Below are 6,000 nucleotides of genomic sequence, written 5' to 3'. Positions count from 1 at the left end.
GCTATTTCTTGCTTTCGAGACATAAATGTCGCAGGCTCGGCTAAAATTCAAAGCACCTATTGAATCTCCGCTGAATATGAATTGCTTTAAACAAAAGGAAAGTAAGAAGACTTCACAGTAGATTCAGACTTTGACTGACAGAAAATTATAAAATATAAATATTCAGTACTGTATCCTTTGATCGAAATTCAATTTCATCACTTTTATTCGCAATTACAAGCTATTGAAATAAGATTTACGAGCTTTAAACCAGATCTTTTTGATTTATTGATATTAATTTTTTTTAACCAATTCAAGTGTACGCCCGGGCGTTTTGACGTAAACGTAGCTACGCGCCTGATAATTGATAAAAACAACATCCCCGAATAGAATAAAATACAGAAGTGATTTAATTTCTGTATAAAAAAAATACAGACCAGATAATCTATAAGTCTGACCAGGCTACTGCAAAACTGGCCGATTGAAAATTGCAAGCAATGATAGCACAGACTTCAGTGTATTATGTTCTTACAAACAAGTGTAGATATGGTATATTTGTTTGCGATTAGCGCAAAGTTACCTATCCAGAAACGGAGTACTATTAAAAGCTAAAGATCGCGAAATCATACAAGTGCATTAAATAACTTTGCCAACGCATTATCAGTTTGTTTTCGACTAATGAGTTTAAATGTCCTTTGGTATCTTTCGCCTTCTTTGACTCGTAAAGGATAATGTATGATCAGGGCTCTTTTATGACCATTTGGTTTCGAATCCAAAATGTGTGTAACATATCTTTTTTATCTATCTTTATAATTCATGTTTGTGCATTTTACTTTTAAAGTTTATGAAGAAACGCCAGCAGCAAATGTCCCTTACGCATTGTGATTTTTTTCTTTCAAACTACAGCACACTAGGAATTACAATGTAATTATTTTACGAAAAACGTTTGGAAAAACTGGCCGATTGAAAGTGTCAATCGTGAAACTGTAGACTTCTTTGCATTGTTACGATGACATAGTGCACCATTTCGTAGTTTCTCTATTCACATGTACACTTGATAAGGATTGATAATGGCAAAGTTTCTGTAAAATTGTTTAATGAAGAAAAAGATGAAATTTATTATTGCATACCATGTAGTAAGATAGTACCATCAAGTTCTTTATCTTCTTTCAATTGTTGTTAACCTGTTTGAGGAAGATTCATTGAGTTTGGCCTTGTGATATAGAGGACTGTTTTCTTTCAGTTGCCATTTGAAAGGTGTCGTCATCTCCAATAATCTGTTGTGTTCTTCCTGTTTGTAGGGAGCTATCTTGGCTATTATTTACATTTATTAGCTTTCTCACGGTCTCGGCTACAACATTCTCACTTGGAGATGATGTAAGTGTTAATTTCTTGAAAAAATCAAATTTCCCACTTGGCTTCGTTTGCTTGGTTGTATTGGAACTAAGTCGGTTGCTGTTTAATACCCTTGGGTCAACACCTAAAAGTCACAAGGGAGGCGCAGTTTTATTGGATTGAAATGAACCGCTAGGTGAAGTAGAAACTAATATAGCCAATTTTGTAATATAAAGGAACTTATATTAAATATATAAGTATATATACGAATGACATATACTGACATTCAATGTTGTTTAAAATGAATTACACAGGGAGAGCTATTCAAATGGAGTTTGCGAATAATCAAAGTCAAAATCCGAATACATTTACATGAGCCAATCGAAGTGGACACTTTAAATTGATTAAGTTCGTGCAAATGTATTGCATTTAAACCCTTGTATTATTCGAACACACTAGAATCATCCGTGTGCGCAAACTCCGTACATTCATCAATTCGTTCTAGAACTACATTTTCTCTAAGTATGTAAGATACATTTCCTAAAACTTTTCAATCTAATTGAATATCAATAATGATAATAATAATGATGATCATGCTAATAATGTTAAAAAACATCCAATTGTGCAGTAAACAAAACTAGACTTACGTGAAAGGTTTCACAACATGTCGGATAACTATTTTTTGTATATACTTTGTAATGATTAATTTAAAACAACGTATCGAGTTGAGCAATATAAGGGATCTTTGATGAGTTTTTAGATGGTCTCAGCAATATAAGGGATCTTTGATGAGTTTTTAGATGGTCTCAGTGGTTTTGTCAGTTATTGTTGAACTTTACATTTGTTAGTGATACATAAAGTACCGGTACCTTATCCCGGTATCGTTAACGTTAGTATTTATGGTATATCAGTGATAAGGTTAGTACTCGTTAGTTCACAATATATATAATAATTCAACTAATGATAATATGCAACTGAATAAAAAGACGATAATACGATAAGAAGATAAATTAATTTTGTCTGCAATCAAATTATGGAAGTTTTCACATTTGCCTTCTTTATTTATCAATATTTCGTAATGTTGAAGAAATTCCTTTTTGAAATATTTCAAACACATTAACTTGTTTTGTTTTTGCTCGGATATATAATATCCTTTGTATACAGTAAAAAGTATAATTGTTAGTAAATCATTAATACTGTAATAATTTGAATCGTTTATCTTGTATCTATACACAAGTGGTCCAAGTGATATAATATGATGTCCTATTTTAAGTTTATCGAGTAATAGTTTTATTTGATCCCAAAATGATTTCAGAAATTTGCATGTCAAAAAATAATGTTCATAATCTTCAATGATATTACTTTTATTACATAACGGAATTTTACTTATTTGCCAAGAGATAAGTAATTGTTTGGTTGGTAAAGTGTAATGTAGAAATGTCCATCTTAACATTTTCAATTTATTATTTTGTATATTATTAGTTAAAGATAAAGAGCAGCATCTGTTCTCTTTTACTTGTGTTGTTTTCTAAATTAAGCATTTTGTCCCATTTTTGCCATCCTATTGGTTTTTCATAATATATATTTAATAAGGAAAGTAAAATGTCTTTGCAGGTATTTTTTTTTATTGATACCATTATTCTTTTTCTATCTTTAAATCTAAATTCGGAGTCAGTAGCAACTTTTGTTTTAATTGATTCTTCTTTAGTTAGCTCTTGCTACCACGGTTTTTGTACGTCTTTCATCAATTTAGAATATTCTGAAAACCAATTACCGTGGCAAGATAGTTTATCTAAAATCATATTTTGATTAAATGTTCCATTCTTATCAATTATGTCATTTACAAATAAAATTTTACTGTTTATCCAGTTTTTGAAATGAGACATTTACCGTTTAATTTGATATATTTATTAATATAAAATGCTGTCTAATCTATTTATCTGATAGTTGAGCTGATTCCTTTTCAGAAACCGAATTTATCCATGATATGATTATTTTCAAGAACAATTGTGGAATTAATTCTTTTAGTTTATTAATCGAATTAATATTGTTAAAGCTAATTTTAAATATAAGAAATTCTTGTCCAAATTTATCTAAGTAAAATTTTGCTAAGACTTTCCAGTTGGGTGATTGGTCTTCGTTATCAATGATTTTTTTCACCCAATTAATATTATCGCTTCTATATATTTATCTAGGTCTATCATTTTAAGCCCGCCAGCATGGTAATTTTTACACTTTTAACTTTTTCTGGTTTATTGTTTCATATACATGTAAAACTATATATTATTTTTTTTAACTTTTGCTAAGTATTCTTTATCAATTTAGGTTACTGATGCAACATAAGTGATATTTGGCAGGATTAATGACAGAGAAAAAGTTATCTTATCTAACATAGTTAAATTTCTTCTATTCCAGTCTTTAATTATTTTTTCAGATTTTTCGTATTGTCGTTGCAAGTTTAATTTTTTTACATTCATTTTCATTAAGTCCAAAGTATATTCCCAAAACTGATATCGGTTCTTGTGTCCACTTAATGTTTTTAACTTTATCTTTGCAGGACTTTAAATTGCAGAAGATTTAGGCTTGAAAGTGATCCGAAAATTTCGATAATATTCGAAGTTAATGAAACTTCCTGTTTTAAATTTAAAAATTAAGTGGTGTCATCTGCAAGCTGGCTCAACTTTAAAGTATGGGTTATATTATCTAGTTTAATTTGAAAACCTTTAAATTTTTTATATTGTGTTAATCTACATGCTAAAATTTCAACAGCAATAACGAAAATTATAGAACTTGCAGGACACCATTGACGGTGTAAACAAACACTCATGTTTTATTCAAAATTTAAGGAGAAATTTGTGCTAAAATATGTTGAAGCTGTTTTACACTGCAGTAAATACGTACTGTACAAAGTTAGTTATTATCCCCACATTATCAGATGTTCCTGTAAATTCGACAATTATGACAAGAGCATATGTACTTACAATTAAACTGTCTCAAATGATTGCTAGATTCTTATGTAAATCTCTTCTAGACATTTCTTGCAGTGCATGGAATTTCATTTTTAGAGTATACAATATAGTCGATAAAGGTCACCAAAACAGTTCAACTAACATGCATACATTTTCGAAACAACAATTTATAGATAATGTTGGTGATTAATATGTTATAACTCAGTATTAATAAAAGATAGCTAACATTGAATTGTTTAGTTTGTTCCTTTAAACAAGTTGAAACATCTATAAAAACGACCAGACAACTTTCTATTCAACCTTTTGTGTAAACTCCTTTGTCAATGTCGTAAAATGGATACCCATTTTGGCTCGTTTGGAAGCTGATACATTTTTACCTAATTATATGGTTCTAAGCACCGGGTATAATGTGTGATTAAATTTTCTGAAAAAATTGAGGTCTTTTTGAGATACGAAAAAAATCTATATGTTCACACGATGATTTTTTTGGAAGTTCAGTTCACCCTAAACATTGAATATTTGAATATTTCCGTATTTTTAACATTTTTATTTTGTGGCCGTCTGTTTTTCAAAGCAACACACTCATAAGTCGAAAAAAGCTGATAATGCCGTTTAAAAAAAAAAAAAAAAAAAAGATAAAAAGACAAACAACAGTATAAAAAACACAACATAGAAAATTAAGCACTGAGCAACACGAACCCCACAAAAACTGGGGCTGATCTCAAAGTAATCATTGAGTCATCGACTTCGTCTTTATGTTATTCCTCGAACAGTTGCGTACTTAGAACAGACATCTATAGTGGGTTCGTCTGAAATTTTGTGACGACTTCTTTTTAACTTTCATATAAATTATTGCCTCCATGATAGCGTCTTCAGTTGTTCATCAGAGCTCTTCAAATTTGCAACTCATCAAAATTTTGGATGAATTGGATAATCAGAAATGAACTCAAATGAGGAGGGTGTTCATTTTTTTCGAATTGGGACAAATAAAGTATATTATAGTAATTATTGTTGCCTGGATAATACCATCAGTTTTTTCAGGATCCTCTTCAAATTTAAATGAAGGTTGATAGACACATCAAAACCTCCAAAGAGTTTGATTAGAAAAATTAAAATTAGTGAGCATATTTCGGATTGGGACTAGTAGAAATATTATAAACTTATTATTATGGTCGCAATACAATCATTAAAGTACCCTGTCATATGTGCAGTTACCGCCAGAACATGGTATTATAAGCTTTACGTCACTGGTTTATGTCATCTTCTAACATAACAACTGCCTGACGTATAGGATTATGGTTTCCTACAAGTATTTATTTACTGTCAGTGTACTTTCATGGTCTGCAACACGATATGCATTACTGTTGATTTAAAGGTTCTTTTTTGCCCAGATGCTACTTTTTTACCCCTTATATTCCACATCCCCAGTTTTTTAACCACTATATTCAACATCCCAAAATCGTGTCATCCCCTTCAGGAACTGCACATAGAACAGGATACTTTAACCGTTGATATTATAACCAGATATTGATTTTACTTCAAAAAAAGTGCTCTACCTATTCTAAATCATGTTTGAGTAGTAGTATGATACATGTGATAAATAACAAAAATAAATTTACATGCATTATGCGGTGCAATGTTAAGGTTATGAGAAATAATAGTACAAAGCTCGTAATTTGCAATTTGTGGCCTGTCCCGCGTTACATTTAGCATGATT

This window comes from Mytilus edulis, unplaced genomic scaffold (genome assembly GCF_963676685.1).
Source record: "Mytilus edulis unplaced genomic scaffold, xbMytEdul2.2 SCAFFOLD_109, whole genome shotgun sequence".
NCBI classification, from domain to species: Eukaryota; Metazoa; Mollusca; class Bivalvia; order Mytilida; family Mytilidae; genus Mytilus; species Mytilus edulis.
This window is presented reverse-complemented; position numbering follows the sequence as displayed.